Source organism: Aotus nancymaae, unplaced genomic scaffold, assembly GCF_030222135.1.
Source record: "Aotus nancymaae isolate 86718 unplaced genomic scaffold, 86718_ANA_hifiasm-v0.15.2.pri h1tg000007l, whole genome shotgun sequence".
In the NCBI taxonomy this organism is placed as follows: domain Eukaryota; kingdom Metazoa; phylum Chordata; class Mammalia; order Primates; family Aotidae; genus Aotus; species Aotus nancymaae.
The window spans coordinates 63,373,609-63,392,595 of record NW_026988418.1 but is presented as its reverse complement, the minus strand read 5'-3'; the positions used below and the strand labels follow the sequence as shown (position 1 = coordinate 63,392,595).

The following is an 18,987-nucleotide window of genomic DNA, read 5'->3' as shown; positions in this document are numbered from 1 at the left end:
GACCGTGCGCCTGCAGCAAGAGAACTCCCGGGGGACATTCCTAAATGCAGATGTGTGTCTCTCTCTGACCTGGAGTTTCTGCTTCAGGAGGTGGGGGCTGGTGTTTATCAGTCTTCAGGTGACTAGGACATGCAGTCCTTCTGGGAGTGGCATATGAAACCATCAGTGCTTCAGGAGCCTTGGTGAGCACATGGTCCAGTGAGTCTCAGCCCCAGCAGGGCATCAGAATCACCTGTGCAGTTTAAAGGGACGGTAATGCCTGTGCCCTACCCAGGCCCTTTAAAGTAGAATCCTACATGCTGGGGCCTGGGCATCTTTGACCTTAGAAACCTCCTTGGAAGATTCTAATGTGCAGCTGGAACACTGGACAAGGAGTCTGCAGCATCAGCCACTATATTTCACAGATGAGGACCCTGCAGCTCTGTTGACAGGGGGTGAGTTGGATGAGCTGTCAGCAGTCTCATAACTACCTGGGTGGAGAACTAGGAGAATCCAATGTCTTGACTTTCATTTCAAAGCTCTCTCTACTTCTAAGCTCTGTGTCCTGGGGGCTGTGAGCCCCAGAGTAGCCACTGGAGACCCATTCTCAAAGGGTGGTGTAAGGTGTCAGGCTGTGAAAGAAGGTAAAGACAGACACATGGAACCTGGTGCTTTAAAGTGCATGGGGGGGCGCAGAGAGGCCCCAGCCTCTGGGGTCAGCAATTGTGGCGGTGAACACACTCGAACATCTATGCCATTTCCCTGCCAGGGAAACAGCAGGGCATCTTACCTGGCAAACATCCTGCCCATGTTGTAAGGACCATGTAAAGTCCCCATGGTCCAGACCACTCCAGAAGAGGAGCATCCTTTCTGAGCTCCTGCCATTTAGTGTCAGCATCGGTTATTTGGCATTTGTAATTTACTTGTGGTATGTGACACCTAGAATCACTATATATTTTTTTAAATAAAACAAAATGTAACTCTTTTCCTGTCTTATTAAGCCAAATAAGCAACTTGATTTTTAAATTTTGCCCTAATCTGAACCTGGTTCTCTCTCAGGACACTGTTTCTTGTACCTTGCTTTTCTTCTCTACCCTGGGCTCAGAGATATCCCCTCGATCTCAACTTTTGGGGTTGGGGGATCAAGTTGTGCTTATCATTCATTCTTTCCTTCTTCTAGATTTATCTGCGCACAGAGCATCCACTACTTAATCCAGTCCAACCACAGCCATCAAGATGGATCCAAAGAAAACTAGGGAACCAGCTCTCCACTGCTTCCCAAGCTTCCCATGCCCTCCTGACTTCCGTACTCCAACATCCCCGAAGCCTTTCTTCTCCCCACATATCACACCTTTCTTCCCTCTAAACTCTTGCTTTCACGGCCCCTGCAGATTAAAACACCCACTCTCCACTTCAAGCTAACATTTCGTGTCCTTCAGGATTGGTTCGGAATTTGCTCAGTGGGATGACATCTCTGGCCTCATTCCCTCCCTGCTGTCCCTCAATCCTGGGCTCCTCTTCCCTCGTGTTCAGCCAGCTGTTGCAGCACCTGCCACACTTCATGGGGCACAAGTGTGCAATAGAGATTGATGAACTGATCTCCATGAGAGAAGAGACTTGTTGCTGGGGTGTGCTCAGGGAGTCCTAGATGTTGTCTTCAGATGCAGAAGAGTTAGAAGACAATGTTTTCTTTATGTGTGTACAAAATAACAAAGGGGGAGACTCTCAGACCGTATATCCTATTGCTATTCACATCTTGTGTGTTGCCCTTGTGTGTAAGGGCTGGACTTGTGAACTTGCTTCTACCTAATATGGCAGAAATGATGGGATCTCACTTCTGAGATTATAAAAAGACTGTGGCGTTATCGTGGTGGCCTCTGTCTCTCGGATCAGCTGCCCTTGGATCAGGTGTCAGCTGCCATGACAAGAGGTAGGCCACATGGTGAGGAATGGAGACCAATCAACGACCATGTGAGTCAAGCCTCTAGGAGGCTGCAATTCTGGCTGACATCCTAACTGCCATCACATGAGGGTTCTTGAGGCAGAGGCACCCAACTGAGCCTCATCTGGATTCTTGACCCACAGAAACTGTAAGATAATGAATGTTTGTTGTTTTAAGTAGCTAAGTTTTGGGGGAATTTTGTTATGCAGCAACAGATAAGATAGCTGATTAATATTCGTCCTTTGTATTCCTTGTGCACATACGCTGTGAGCACAGCACCTGATAGGACTCAGGACAGGCCAGTGGACTGGGAAGGAAAGCTGTGGATCCCTGCCCTCTGGAGACTCTGTGCTAGGAAGCAGATGAAGACAAGCAGCTTGCAGGTATTTTATCTACCCCATAAAAGCCTGCTTAAATCCCAGCTCCTCTACCCACTTTTTTAACCATTCTAATACTCACTGGATTCTGCCTCTCTGCAGTGTCTCCAGAACACACTGCCTGTCTTAGTAGCTCATTGTCTTTCTACTTGAAATTCATTCATTCATTTACTCAACTAATATTTGTAGAGTACCTCCTATGGACCCAGGACTGTTCCCCACAGCAGAGGATTCTGCAGCTCCCAGTGCCGACATAACAGTTTTACTTGCATTGTTCCTTTTCCCTTGGTTTCCCTGAGGTAGGACACTCCCTGAACAATGCTGGACTCCCCGCAACATCCAGCCCAGTTCAGCAATCGCAAATATGTGATGACAAGAGAAAATGAAGACTTGCCCATCAGGTTTGCTTTTGTGTGAGATGAGACAAAAGAACGAGTAGCTGAGGGTTTTAAGAGTCACTCTGCTCCTTTCTCTCCTTGGATAGCTCAAGATTTGACTGACATTTATTGAGCACCTCTCATATGTCTGGAGAGCAGCTGGGCACTTTTCCTTACATTAGCTTATTTAATCCTCACAAATGCTTGCTTGTGAGGCAAATATAATTCCCGTTTACTAGTGAGTAAATCAAAGCTCAGAGAGGTAAAATAACTTGCTCCAGTTGCACAGTAAAAATAACAGCAAACCCTTTTGGAATGTTCTGAACAAACTCATTTGGTCCTCCTCCAGCCCAGACTGAGGCAGACAAATGTTAGGTAAGTTGCCCAAGTTTGCACTTGTAACTAGTAGGTGGCAGGGCCAGGAACAAAACCTGGGGCTCTGACTTTAGAATGCTTATTCTTAGCAACACTAATTCTTATTCTTAGTTGTAGCAGGACTAAAATTCAGAGTTAGGTCTTTGAACTGGAGTCCCCAGTCTGTCATCCCTGCTCAGAGATGCTCCTTCCCACTGCCTGCCCAGGACCCCTACCTCCATCCAATTTGCTTCTCTCCCGTGTTCCAGTGACGTTCTAATTTGATGATGAATTTGCTTCTCTTGAGTATTTCCTTGACTTAATTCAACCCCTTTTTTTCTGTCTCAAAAATGAAGAAATCAGAACATTTCTCCCATCATAGAAATGTCACCCATTCCCTTCCCCAACTTTGTGGAGGTCTTACTATTGAGGAGATGTGTGTGAAAGGAAGAAGGGGTGGGAGCAGACAAGAAAGGAATAGAAAAACTAAAGCAGCAAGGAATTTCTCATCTTGGAGGCTAAGTTCTGTTTCAAAATGAGTCCAAAGCTCTGGTCTTGTGTCTTTTTTTTTGGTAAGACTGTGACGGTAGGAGAATAATGTGAGCTGGCAAGTAATAAATAGTTTCTATAGGCATCAGGTGGGAACTTAAAATTCAGAAGGCAGGCTCCTCAATTCTGAATTAACTTCCTTTCTTCCTGGGCACAAGAAGGTCTGTTTCTCTCATCTTCTCTCTGGCCCCACACACACGCTCTTTCATGCAAGTCAACATTCCTGCCCCACAATAGGTGTGATTGCATCCCATTATGTTGTCATGGCAACATCCATTGCCATCTGGGGGGTGGGGAGGTGGCAGTGGAAACAAATGAGTGGCCAATCAGGCTTTCCAGGAACGTCTCATCATGACACACTGCTCACCGCCAACTGCCGGAGCTGGGCGGAATAAAGATGAGTGCGCGAGGACCCTGTGGAGGGGGCACAGTGATGGTGACCTGCCTAATTTCAGTCAAGGGACTGAGGGTCAGAGGGACATTTTGTCCATGTGAATGTCTCTTTGCTGACTGATGGATTATTGATCAGCATGAGAAAGAAGAACCAAACAGCAAACGGTAACACAGAAAGCAAAAGGCCCTTCAAGGTGCTAATTGTCACGCGATACATATGAACGATATGTGGGAGCTAGTTCTTTTGGGTGCAGAGCTGGACCAAAGATTATGGAACCTAGTGTCACCATGGTCATGCCTCTTCCTTCCCCCAAGTCCAGAAACAGAAAAGGAAAAGTCCTGTTGTCAAGAGATCCAAGGACAAGAACCAGTGAAGCCTGGTAACAAACACACTATGCTTTGAATATCTGCCAGTCAGCAGCTGTGTGGTCTCTCTGCGATTAACATCTTTCAGCCCTGTTTTCACCTTTCTGAGATGGGGATTATAATACCACAACCCTTGTAGGGCTGTTATGAGGACTGAATGAGCTAATGCACACCCACATGCCCACCTTGTGGTAAGAAACCCACAGATATCAGCCGTTACTATTTCAACTGACCACACACTCGGTGCCACTAAGGATGATGGCACTGCAGTGTCTCCCTGTCTCCCTACCTTAGGTTCTATGCCCTGGGGAGCAAACGCAGCAGGAATAAATTTTCAGTGACCTGGGAGTTACAGCTATAGACTTTCGCCATAAGAAACTCCCAAACTCTCTTTCTGTCTCTAGGTGGGAGCGAGCCATTGCCTCCCACTCGGAGAACCTGGTGGAGAGAAGGTTGACAGCTTGGCATTCCTCCTTAGAATGGCTGTTGACTTCGTGCTGCCATCCACAGAAAAGCTCCCTAACCCCACCTGAGGGTGCGAAATGGCCTTTCCTTAAAGGTGAAGCACAGCATTATTCTCAAGTGCCTTTGCAAATGTACATGAGCAATCTCTCAAGGCTCAGATCAAGTCTCCAGTTCACACTCCTGTCCCAACATCCAGTGCACGACATTGAGCCCCTGGGGCTTTCTGATCAAGAGTGGGGAGGACAGCCAGCCCCAGCGGGCAGCTGAGGTCGACTGGAGTAATTAATCCTAAAGGTTACTGGTGCCTATACTGCTGGGGAGTAGGAATCCAATTACCCACAGTGACAGCAGCTTAGTCCCCGGAGAGATGCTCATCTGCGGGGTAGCCGACAACCTGTCCACCTGAAATCTTCCTGACAAGCAACCCCCACCTCCACCCCCTTCACTTCCTTCACACACCCTAGCCGGGCACAGATCTCAGCTAACCAGTTCATTGCCTAGGCCACACTGCCTAGATTGTGGTACAAGGGAGTGAATTCTGGGAGACTGGACCAGGACAGCTTCTAGAGGTCTCCTGAGAAGGACCCATTTCCCCTGTAGAACGAAGACCAAAGCTGGTCATTTACCCAGGCTGAGTCAGACCTATATGTTACATCAAAAGCAAAACAGAAAGAAAGGGAATGAGAGAATCCAAATGAGTTTGTTTGTCCATTAACTAAATATGCAAAATAATGCAGATGTGGAAATGGGCATATAATTTTCAATCAATTGCTCTGGCATCATCGTGAATAGACCTATGGTTCTGGATGAGGGGCACTGAGAGATAATTCTGGCTCCCTCTCCACCAGCATCCCAAAGCATGAAGGTTAGGAAGCAGGGAGGTGGTGGTCTATGCCAGATGACCTTTTTGTTCTTTTTATGTAGCCCTGACTATGACCAAGATGGGCTCCTACTTGTCCAGAATTTATTCCCTGGATAAGAGTGAAAAAGAGGCCAAGTCTTTTGCATGGCCACCACCAGGGAAAGGAATTTGACTTTTGTAATGCAAATTTACTTTCTGGCTTGAAAATGCATGATTAAAATGATACATTTCCATGTGGGAGCCAGACAGCAGATTTGGTATTAGAAGGCAGCAGCTGCTGCTTACACACAGGGCTGTCTGCAAGGTACACGGAGGAGAAGGTAAAAAAAGTATTTGTTGGGTCCTGGAGACCCTAGGACTTGCTAATCAGCATGGACCATTCAGGTGCAATTATATAAACCTAAACACAAGCAGGGTGTGGTATAAGAAAGACTGAGTACCTTCAGATTGGTCATTCATTCATTCAACAACATTTATTGAGTATCAGATCCATATACCAGATGCTGTATATAGTTAGATAGCAGTGAACAAGGCAAGCTTAGTGAAGACTGCTGACCAGGGCTCAAATTTGGACTCCACCACTCAAGAATAATGACATATTGAGCACGTTGCTTAGTCTCTCTGTCGCTCAGTTTCCTCATCCCTAAAATAAGGATAATGCAAGTACATATTGCCACCTCTGCTTTCAGCCATGATGGCAAGAACTGGATTTACCTTTCTGTCTTAAAAGACTAGAAAGGCATACAAAATATATGAAACAAATATTTTCAAACATTGGACAAAAGGCAATACTGGACTATGATCCTTGAGAGAAGTGAATCAAAGGAGAGACCCCTGCAATTTCTCCACCCTACTGCCTGCATCCAATTTCCAGGCTGCAGCACAGGGAAGGGGGGACCAAACAGAACCCAGAATTCTTGGAGTTTGAGACAACTGAGGCAGCTAGAATGTGCAGGCACAATGCCAGAAACAGCTTTGGCTATCTGAAAGGGGATCCACTTAAACCTTTGGCAAAATACTGATTTGCACATACAAGGAATGAAACTCCATAAGGCTGGAGAAAGAACCATCACAAAGCAGTAAGCCAAATGATTTCCACAGCTGGGAAGGGTTCATGTTCCCAGGTGAGAATGAGCAGCCTTCATAATACAGTTGTGTGCTGCATAACTATGTTTCGGCCAATGCCAGACAGCATATATGATGGCGGTCTCATAAGATTATAAAGAAGATGAAAAATTCCTATCACCTAGTGACATCATAGCCATCTTAACTTTGTAGTGCAATGCATTACTCACATGTGGTGATGCTGGTATAAACAAACCCACTGTGCTGCCAGTCCTGTGAAAGCGTAACACATACAATTATGTACAACACATAATACTTGATAATGATAATAAGTGACCATGTTACTGGTTTATGTATTTACCAGTTACTGTTATTTTAGAGTGTCCTTCCTTTACTTAGAAAAAAAGAAAGTTAACTGCAGAACAGCCTCAAGCAGGTCCTTCAGAAGGTATTCATGGGGAAGGCATTGTTATCATAGGAGATGATGACTCCATGCATGTTATTGCCCCAGATGACCTTCCACTGGGACAAGATGTGGAGGTGGAAAACAGTGATACTGGTCATCCTAACCCGATGTAGGCCTAGGCTAATGTGTGTGTTTGTGTCTTAGTTTTTGAAAAAGTTTAAAGAGTAAAAGACAAACAAAGAAAACCCTATTTTAAAATAGAAAAACTTACAGAGTAAGGATGTAAATAAATATTTCTTTATAACTGCACAGTGTATTTGTGTTTTAAGCTGTTACTGGAAGAGTCAAGAAGTTGCAAACATTAAAAAGTTTATAAAGTAAAAAAATACAGTAAGCTAAGGTAAATTTATTTGATTGAAGAAAAAACAATTTTGTAGTATAGCCTAAATGTACAATGTTTATAAAGTCTATACTAGTGTACAGAATGTCTCAGGTCTTCATATTCACTCACCATTCACACAGAGTCACCCAGAGCAACTTCCAGTTCTGCAAACACCATACCTGATAAGTGCCCTAATACAGGTATACCATTTTTTATTTTTTATACTGTATTTTTACTGTACCTTTTCTATTTTTAGATATACAAATAATTACCATTGTGTTACAATTGCCTGCAGCATTCTATACAGTAATATGCTGTACAGATTTGTAGCCTAGAAGCAATAAACTATACCTTATAGCCTAGGTATGTAGTAGGTTATACCATCTAGGTTAGTGTAAATACACTCTATGATGTCTGCCCAACTAAAGTGCCTAACAATGCATTTCTCAGACTGTATCCCCATTGTTAAGCGATGCATGATTGTATACAAAGCAACAAGTAGGGTCCTTAGAAAGGCATTACATTTACAGTGAGACCAAATTACCCCTAGACAAAAGGCAGTGCCAGACTTACCCTAAGAGATCTTAAAGCAAGCCCTGAAATAATCAAACTGATACCAATTAACTTAACCCTATGCCAGAACAAACTCCAACACTCTTTAAAGGAATACAAAAAGAAAAGAAATCAGTGGCCAAAGTAAGTAAAATTAACAATGTCTGGCATCTAATAAAATAGGGCTGGATGCAGTGACTCATGCTTGTAATCCCAGCACTTTGGCTGAGATGGGAGGATCACTTGAACCCAGGAGTTGGAGACCAGCCTGGGCAACACAGGGGGACCCCATCTCTAAAATAAGCTGGGTGTGGTGGTGTGCACCTGCGATTCCAGCTACTCAGGATGCTGAAGTGAGAGGACTGTTTAAGCCTGGGAGGTCAAGGCTGCAGCAAACCATGATAGTGCTACTGCATTCTACCCTGGGCAACAGAGCAAGACCCTGTCTCTGAACAAGAAACAAAAACAAACCTCACAGGGTATACAAAAAAGAAAAAAATAATAAGCAGGAGAAAAATCAATCATTAGAAAATGACTCAGAAATGACAGAGATAATGGAATTAGCATACAACAATGGTAAAGCTACTATAGCCAATATACTATATGCTCAAGAATTTACAGGAAAACGTGAACATGATAAGGATTAAAAAAGGAAGATAGAAAAGTGACCCCAATAAAACTTAAGTAAAAGTACAATAACTGAAATAAAAATAAATGACATTAACAGAAACATCAAAAGGATCAGTGAATTTGAAGAAATAGAAATAGAAAATATCCAAAATAAAGCAAAGAGGGAAAAAAAGATAGGGAAAAACCCCATAGCATCAGTGACTTGTAGGAAAGTAACAAGTCATCTAACATATATGTTACTGGGGTCCCCAAAAAGAAGAGAAATACAGAAGAAATAATTTAAAGAAATGGTCAAAAGGAATCAGAATTTGGTGCAACCTATAAACTCACTAATCCAAGAAATGCATTGAATTCCCAGTAAACACAAACCATACCAAGGCACATTGCAGGGTCCAGCTGTCTTGGCACCTGGGCAACTTTCTTCCCACAGCACATTATAACCAAATTGCTGAAAACAAGTGATAAAATCTTAAAAGCAGTCAGTGGAAAAAGGACATTACACACAGAGGAAAGACAAAGTGGCAGACTCTTGTCATAAATTATGCAAACCAGAAGACAACAATGGCCTTAAGTACTGAAAGGGCAAAAAATCCTGCCAACTCAGAATTCTACATTGAGCAAAAATATCAGTCAGAGACGAAAGCAGAATAAAAACTTTTCAGATCAAAGCTGAGATAAGTCATCACTACCAGATTTGCCAGTAAGAAATTTTAAAGGAAGTTCTCTAGGAAAAAGGAAAATGATACTAGATGTAAATCTGGATCTACACAAAGGAATGAAAAGTGCTGGGAATAGTAGATATGTGAGTAAATTGAAATAAATTTTGTTCTCATTTTTGAAGAAGTCTCTTTAAAAGTGTTAACTGTTAGAGCAAAAAATTTTCACTGTATTGTTGGATTTATAAAATGTAGAGGTAAAATATAAGAATTATATCACAAAGGACAAGAGGTACAAATGTGAATATATAAGTTTTTTATAGTATATATGAAGTGGTATATTATTAGAAGGCATATTTTGATATGCTAAAATGTATATTTTAAATCATAGAGCAACCACTAAAAAATAAAAGACATATGGATAATAAGCCAGCCATGGAGAGAAAGTGAGATCATAAAAATATTCAGTTAATACAAAGTAAGGCAGAGAGGAAAACATGAACAAATTACATATGAGACAATCTGAAAATAAACAGCAAGATAGTAGACTTAAACTCAATCATATCAATAATTACATTAAGTATACATAGTCTAAAAACTTCAATTAAAAAGCAGAGATTATCACATTGAATTTTCTTTTGAAGCAAGACTTGACTATGTGCTATTGGCAAGAAATTTTAAATATGAAGACACAAGTATGTTAAAAGGAAAAGAACAAAAAAAGATATACCAAGAAAAGACTGACCAAAAACAAAACTGGAGTGACTATGTCAGACAAAGTAGCCTTTAGAACAGGGAGTATTACCAGGGATAAGAGGAGTTTTATAATAATAAAGGGATGAATTTATCAAAAAAAAAAACAACCCTAAATGTATATGTATTTGTTGATAGACTTCAAAATACATAAAGCAAAAGTTGATATAAAGAAAGGAGAAATAGACAAAACCACACTTACAGTTGGAAATTTAAACATTTTTGTGTCTATAATTGATAGAAAAAGTAGACTAAACATCAGGAGGGGTATAAAAGACTTCAACAATCCCATCAACCTCCTTAACCTAACTGACATTACTAGAACACTCTAACCAACCACAGCACAACCCACATTGTCTTCAGATGCATATAAATCACTGGTCAAGATAAGACCATATTCTAGACTATAAAGTCTTAATATTTTGTGATAAAATGAAATCATATAGTCTTTAATTTGACCATATTAGAATCAAACTAGAGATAAAAAAATAAAAAGATATCTGGAAAGTCCTCAAATATTAGAAGACTAAATAATGCACTTCTTAAAAACCCATGAGTCAAATTTAAAAATCACAAGGGAAATCAGAAAATATTTTGAACTGAAAATTATGACAATATACCAAAGTCAATGGTATGTAGTAGCTAAAAGTGCTTAGAGATAAATTTATAGCATTAAATGTTTATACTAGAAAATAAAAAAAGTCTCAAATCAATGATCTAAGCTTCTACTTCTACCTTAAACTAGGAAAGGAAGAAAACTAAAACTGAAGTATGTGGAAGGGAAAAAATAATGAGCAGAAATCAATGAACAGAAAAGCACAGAGAAACTTAATAAAATCAAAAGCTCTTTCCTTAAAAAGATGAATAAAATTTAAAAACTGCCAGGCTATTCAAGAAAAACAGACAAGATCACCAATATAAGACATGAAAGACTGAACATCACTACAGCTTCCACACACACCAAAAAGATAATGAGAGAATATTATAAACAACTTCATGCCCCGAAGTTAGAAAATTTAGACAAAATGGAGAAATTATTTGTACAACAACAGCTACCAAATTACCAACGCTCACTCAAGAAGAAACAGATAACTGGAATAGCCCTGTATGTATTAAATGAATTGTATTTCTAGTTAAAACTTTCCACAAATAAAATTTCAGGTATAGATGGCTTCACGGATAAATTCTACTAAATATTTAGAGAAGAAATAATACAAATTCTATATAAATTATTCAGTATAAGTTACCATGTCAATAGACTAAAAAAGAAAGCCCATATGATCATCTCAATAGATGTATAAAAAGCTTTTAACAAAATATGATACCTATTTATGACTGAAAAAAACCCCAATTATCAACAAACTTCCTCAACTGGAAGAAAGATATCTATAAGAACCGTACAGCTAACAACATACTTAACAGTGAAGACTTGATGTTTTCGCCCTTGGACTGATAACAAGGTGAGGATGCCTGCTTTCATAATTTCTATTTACCATTTCATTCAACATTGTATTGAAAGTCCTAGCTGGTACAATAAGGCAAGAAAGAAATTTAAAAAGCATACAAACTGGAAATAAGTAACACTGCAGGCTCCATGCTCATCCATGTAGAAGTACCCCACTTCCTAGGGAAGTTGCAATGACTGAATTACAAGGACTGAGCTACAAGTATGTGGAGTGCCTAGAATAGTTTCTGGCACCTCAAAGGTGCTCAGTAAATGCTCACTATTGTTGTTAATTCAAATGATTACAGGACGGAACTGAAACCATATAATGGGGATCTATCCATTGACGGAGGAGGTCGTGAGAAAAATGCCTACTTGGCTCTGAAGCACCAGACACTCACTCCCATGTGGGAATGGGGGAGGGACATTGGAAGATGGGGGAAAAACAAGCCCTTACATTTGTACTTCTCCATACAAAGTCCGTTAGGACTCCAAATCTCGTATAATCCTTTATTGACTATGGGAAGGGACAGGGCAGGTAGAATTATCTTCATCCTAAGGATGGGGGAACAGGTAGAGAGCCATATCCCTGTGTAATACCAGGACTAGTCCTGAGGTCTCCATCCCAGGCCACTGTACCTTCCACTACACCATTCTTCCTTTCCACCAGACAGGTCTCAAAACAGGGTGCTTTCCTGCTTCTGCAGATGAAATTGAACGGACACATTTATGAGAAGGATGGTCCAGAACACAAGTGCCCCTTAATAAGCAGTGGTCATTTCTGAGGCACTGGGAATCCAGGACCCTGGGGATTTGCCTCTTTGCTTTTGTGAGGTTGTCCTACCCTGCATGTTCAGCAGAGTTCACACAATGAGGCTCCTAGAAGACTAAAACTTAAAATACCCAAATCTGATTGTGCCACATATTAAGTGCTCAGTAAATGTTTACTTAGAAACTCTAATCTGACTGGAGCCTAGGGAAGATGCAAGTGGCTTAGATTTAATGAAATAAGCGTGCACAAGAAAACTGCTTTGTAACCTGTAAAGCATTGTACAAACACTGATGTCAACGCTAGCAGTTGTGTGAGAAGACAATGAGATCTAAAAAGGAAGACCTGAGCAAACGGTCATTGGGGTGAGTGTAGGAACAGAGCTGGGACGAGACCTGGAAACTTGACAAATAGTTTACAAAGCATGTAGTAAATGAACTGATGGGAATGGGGCTTGGGAAGAGCAGCAGGCTTCTCTAGCATCTCTTAAGGACTTTTCAGCACTGTGCTATGTGCTAGAGAGACAGAGGTAAAAAGACACAGTCTCATCACTAACCAGCTCATAGCCTTGTGAGGAGTGACAAGCATACAGAGACCCTCCATACGCTATAGTGAGTGCTAGGATGGTGGTAAGTCCATGGTGCTTCAGGGGCACAGAGGATTTGGGGAAAGGCAGAGGGGAGTTGCTAGTGAGACCAGGAAAGACCAGTGATAGAAAGTAGTTTTAATATGAAACTGAGGGGCTGAACTGAGCCCAGATTAAAAAAACAAAAACAATTTAATTTCCTTTGTTGCCCAAAGGAAGTATAGGAAGTACTCTTCCAGCTGAAGGCAGGGAATGATGAACCAGGAAGTAAACTAGGGATGACGAAGCAGGCTTTTGAGTCAGGAGATTATTTTTCTGTGCATGGGTTATACCCTCTAGATTTTGCCACCTTAATGAATGTTAAGATGATTTTAACATCTTAAATGGCTGTGTGTAGAAGCCCCTGTGGGAGAGAGGCAGCTGAGGATGGGTGAAGAGAGGAGCTGTCTAAGTGAGGGCAGAAGAAAGATGACAAAATCACATGAGAGGACCTGGTGCTGAGCTGCACTAGCCCCAGAGCCTGAGCTCCGGGCATCATTTCATCTCTGGGGCTCCTTCATTCATTAATTCATTCAGCAAAAATGTCTTGAGTACCTACCATGTGCCAAGCACTGTTCTAGAAGCAGGGAATGGAGCAGTAAACAAAGGAGAATCCTTGCCCTCAATATACTGGCATTCTAGATGGGGGAGACAGACAGTAAACAAGTGTACATGTAAATGAACAAGATAAATATAGGTAATGAGAGGTGCTATGAATGAATTAAAACAGGGTAATGGGACCAAATGGAAGCTGATGGTGGGCACACAGCTGAGGTGGGTGGCTACTTTTCGTACGGGGTTCAGGGAAGGCCTCTCCAAGGGTATGACCTTTGCCTGGGACCTGAATGATAAAGCCCTGTGATGATGTGGGAGAAGCAGAGAAACATCTGGTGCCGTGGTCCTGTGGCAAATTCAAGGGCTGTAAAGAAAGTCAGAGGAGCTGAAGCCCTGAGGGCAAGGGGCATGGTATGAGATGGGTTAGGAGAGGAGGCAGGGTCTCCTCAGATAAGGCCTGAAAGGCCCTGGGAAAGAGTTGGATTTTATTCTAAGTGCCTCAATTTGTCCCTTACCAAAGTGGCCCTAATCCAGATTGGATCACATCCCTGAAGCAGGCCAGGCCAATTTATACATGAACAAATACAAAATCTCACAACTTAAAGTTCTTTCAGGCAAACCCATGCTGGAGTCCCTTCTATCTAAAGCTGGAACCCAGTCCCTCCTGAGACGGCATCTGGGACTGTTAGGACTCGAACTGACTTGAAACAGGTGCCACCCATTTCTCCAGGCTCTGAGCAGCCTCTGAATGAACGACACTGCGCTCGAAGGGGCCAGCCTGGATGGAGGGAGATGGGGAATGTTTCATGGTTCTCATTAGGAGCTAAAGTTGCTGCTATAACATCTCCCTCTCTTCTCTATTTCTTACTCCTCCTTAGAAACAGGGAATGCAGGACAGCTTTGCCCCCAGGCCACTGGACCAATGACCACCGGATGCCCTAGGGAACGTAAGGGAGTGGGAGAGACCCCCACCTGGCCCCTCCAGCTGGTAGACAAAACGGAGGCCTCTACTCCCTGCCAGTGTTCCATCTGGGAAAGGTCACACAGACCCTGCACTCACAACCAACTGGGCAGAAGCAAACCCTTGGGGAGGGCAGGGCATGCAGCCACGTGGGCGCCATCTGCACGTGAGTCCTGACCTGGGGGAGGAGAGGTCGTCTTCCTACAGCCCAACCTCACACATTCCTTCAGCATCTCTGGGAAATAATCACACTCCCCGCACTGAAGAAACACAGTCAACAGATTCTGGTTTCCTAGATACGCCAGTGGCTTCTAAAAATAGCCAGGCAATGACAAAGCAAATTGGCATATGGACTGCAAATAATTCCAGTACCAGCTTGCTTGGCAGCACTCAAGCCTCCCAGTGCTGGGTGCTTCCTCCTCTTCCCTCCCATTTCTGAAACAGTGTCTTGTTGCTGAACACCCCAGGCCAAGTGTGAGCGAAGGGGCAGCTGTAGCCCCCATGGTGGGTCTGGCCCAGGGCTGGTACACTCTGCTAGGCTGAAGCCACTCCGGGCTCCTCCTACTTCCATCCTCATCCACTCCACACCCTCTGAGGCTCCACACTCACACTGAAGGTCCACTAGGAGTAAGCCACTGGCAGCTCTGTGTGTGCCCCAACACTCCCAAGCAACCAGTCCCTTTTTGTAACAAAGATGGGGCTCCCTTGTCCTTCCCACTCCAGGGCTCCTCTTCTGGAGATAGGCCACTGTCCACGGTACCTCTTACTTTGACTCAATCCCTCTCCTGGCCCCAGCAGGGAGTCTTTGCACAGTATCCTCTTTATCTGAGCTTCTTCATTCTCTAAACCCTGCGTGTTGTTCTGTGCAATGTGCCAGGCTTTGTGGTGGGCAGCATACTCAGCAGTGGGAATTCCAAGAAGAAAAAGACAGGTCTGTGGCTGGAAAGAGTAAGGAAAACTAACATGATTGAGCTTCTACACTTAGCCAGCCGCTCTGCTAAGTGAGCCTCACAAGTTGTCTCATTTATTTCTCATTCAGTCTCTATAGTGACCCCACGATGTAGAGATTCTTATTGTCTTCTTAACTCTGTAAACCAATTGAGGAAAGCAGCTCCGAGGAGTTGAGTAACTTGTGCAAGGCGACGGCTGAAAAATGTATAGCTGGAATTTGCTTTTATAGACCTACAGCATAAGGGCCCTCGAATCTCTTCCACGAAACCACAGCAGCTCCCTCAAGCAGCTTATTCTTCAGTGGAGCTTGGCTCAGGGCCAGGCAGTTAACAGACCCCATCTCAGAGAATACAAGACAGTCTTTTGAAAGGACCATTTGCAGAGGTAGAGGCAGGATTATGGGGACCAGCAAGAGAGGCTGAGGCACCCAGGGACTCGCAATGGCAGGAAGCTGTGTCTACCCCAGGCCTGAAAGGACAGGGGAAACACCCCAGGCCTCCTTCTTCCCACCTGTAGGTCTCCTGCTGGCACCTCCCACAGGCTGAACTCAACTGGATGCCAGGCCCAAGGGAGGTTTGGGGATGCAGTACAAGTCTCCCAACTGTTCCAAGTAATGCTTTATCTTTGCAGTGTCACTAACCACCTGATTTCTCCCAGGCCTTTGTTAGGAGGAATCACTGTTTATTTTCATAGTTAATTTTTTTTCATTGCATGAAAAAAAACTGAAAGAGGTACCCTGGCCTCGCCTTTTCCAAAACTGTTAGGAAGATCAACAGGATAAATAAACTGTGGGTCTGAGCTCCTGGAGAGACACTGTGGAGGCCTACATGTAAGGCATCCCGGTGGTGGTGATAACAGGGAAATGCTTATGGTTAAGCAATGATTAAAGGAAATTTTTTAAGTTACTGCAACAGCCACGGGTGTTCTCTTCTCAAGGCAGCTGAAAAACTCACTCTGCAGACATTTCTGTCTCTAACTATTTGTTGCCTTGAAGACTAAGAGTGCTTCCAGGCAGCCCTAATTTGTCCAAGATGAACACAAGAGAGGCAATGCCATTATGAACCCACGGCCAAAGGCAGCATCTTTAATTCATGAGCATGGCGGCATCGGCAGGAGGAAAGGAAGGGAGACATTAAGAGGAACTGCCTTGAGTCTCTGCCTTGGACTCAAGGTAAAACTGAGATTCCAGCCCATTCCAGCACAGCGAAGTGGTTTTCAATTTGTGTCTGAGGAAGGGTGATATGGCTGCGGTCAGGAAAGGAGGGGTTCTTTCCACGCACCAGACCACCAGGTGCTAAGAGCGCTGTTGAAGATCCATCAGCAGTTACTCCTGTCCTTGTATTCATTCATTCAACAAATGTTTATGGAGTACAGTGCAGCATTTAAGAGTGAGCTCTTCTGAGTCAGAAAGTCTAGGTTCAAATCTTGCTCCTTACTAGCTGTGTGACTTTGGGAAAGATGCTTGTCCTCTCTGTGCCTAAGTTTTCTCCCTTTTAAGTAGGGATAATATTAACAGCATTTATATCATAGGTTGCTAGGAAGATTAATTCAATGAGTACATGTAAGGGCTATGAACAGTACCTGGCAAATAGGAAGCATAGTGAACTTTGCTGGATACACATTGGCTACGCAGTGAGATTTGGATTTGAGTTCTGCATCTAGCAGTTAGCAGCTGTGTGACTTCAGGCAAGTTACTTGGCCTCTCTGAGCCAGAGTTGCCTCATCTACGGTAGTTGTAAGAATTCAATGAGAGACCATTGTATAGTATTCAATAAATATTGAGTGTCTCTTCTGCTTTGATAATGGCCCTGCCTTTAAGGCTAATGTCTGGGTATAAACCAGGCCCACACAGTCAGAGCTAATCGTCCCTGCAGGCTTTGAATGACTACTGGAACACCAGTGAGGAGGTCTGGTTCTACCCTGTCCTCATTAGCTGTGTGACCATGTGCAAATTGCCTGACCTCTCAATCTCAGTTTCCCAACCAGCAAAATAAAGGGGTTGATATATACGGCCTCTAAGGCCCCTTACAGCTTGAGGCACATTCTCTCAGACTCTCTGGACTTCCACCCAGACCCAGTCTTGAGAACCAGTATGGGAGAGTGGAGAGGGCACAGCTCATCAGAATAGATATGGGTTGCATCCTAGGTACCCGATGCCTAGCACAGCATCAGACACACCCAGAGGTGATTTCCCGCCTGCTCCCCTTGCCAGCACAGTCATTACCATCTGATTCCTCAATACAGGGCTGAGGCTGAAAAGCTGAGATGTGCCCCCAGATTGCCCTATACCCTTCTTCTGTGCCCCATCTTCCCCAAAGTGACTTCCTTTGGTTCTCCAATAAGCTTAGGAAACCTATCCCATGGAAGTTTCCAGGCTCAGGACTCTGATAGGTAGTTGTGCCTAACGTGGAGGTTTATAGAAGCATCCAACCTGGGCAGCTGGGCTGGTGAGAGGGAGTGTGTGCGACCTTTTCGCTTTTATCTCCAGGATTCTAATCTCCGGTGTTACAACACCTGGGTCAACATCTTGGAAATTTATTTCTGTACTGTCAGCTAAGGAAGCTGCACTTATTTCTGTCTCAATGAAAAAACCAGTAAAGCCCCACTATCTCATCCAAAGCTCTAAGCTCTGCAGCGGAGGGGCCGTGCGGGGGCTTCGTGCACATGGTGTGAATGGCCAGTTGACTTGGGGCCACAACACTGGTGGGCAAATGACTCCTCCTTACCTTACTCCTCCTCCTGAAGGCAGGGGGGTGGACAGAAATGCTGCTTCAAGCATTACTGCACAGAGCAGGCTGGGCAGAGGGCATGGGAGTGTCTGAGCACTGGGCAAATGACGTGGCTTAGGACATCAATCATGGAGGAATTCAGGAGTTGTTCCTCCAATGTGCCAATGAGCTGGGACCACCAGCACAACCCTAGCTAGGACCCACAGTCACAAGCAGATGGCTCATGGCAGCACAGGCCACAGAGTTATGCATTGCACTCTACTCCCCACCCCAACCATCCACTCATATCCACTGCACATTCACCAAGCACCTGTGTGCCAGGCACTGAGTGTGGGACTTCAGAAGCAAAGGTGAGCAACATGAGCAGCCTCCCTCTGAAGAGTCCCTAGCCTGGAAGGGAAAACTATGGACACATGAACAAATAATTACGATAATGTGCACTAAGTGCTGTAATACAGCTATAAACATGGTCCCTGAACAGTAAACATGAGGCTCAGCGACCAGAGGAGATTCTGGGGAACATTAGGCCCTGCAGAATACTCTGTTTAGAGAAGCAGAGATGCAGCTTCATCAGGCCTGCACAGGTCATCCAAAAGCATTTCTAGCTCACACCTTAGTCAGTGAAGTTTTTATTTGTTGACATGTGCAGGAGACCAAGCCACAGGCTGCAAGCTTGGGCTCAGGGGCTGTCTGATGGCACAGCAGGGCAGAGCCATCCCAGCACAATGGCCAAAGGTCCCTTGTACTTAGAAAATGCCTCCCTACCAGGACTTTGTCAGCCTGAAGGGCCAGGGCAAGGGTGTCCTTGGATGGTCTTAGTTTAGGAGGAGTAGAGGTCAGGGCTG

At 43.8% G+C, this 18,987-nt stretch overlaps 1 protein-coding gene and 1 long non-coding RNA gene across 3 annotated transcripts in view; one reads left to right on the top strand and one right to left on the bottom strand.

Moving 5' to 3' along the window:
• Positions 1-18,987, bottom strand: part of KCND3 (potassium voltage-gated channel subfamily D member 3) — a 221,451-nt gene that overhangs the window by 136,315 nt on the left and 66,149 nt on the right. The gene's annotated exons all lie outside the window — the stretch shown is intronic.
• On the top strand, positions 4,292-5,547 carry LOC105727947 (uncharacterized). Its single transcript, XR_001109893.2, has 4 exons — positions 4,292-4,351; positions 4,477-4,528; positions 4,742-4,933; positions 5,403-5,547. It is a non-coding gene; the product is annotated as an uncharacterized LOC105727947 (long non-coding RNA).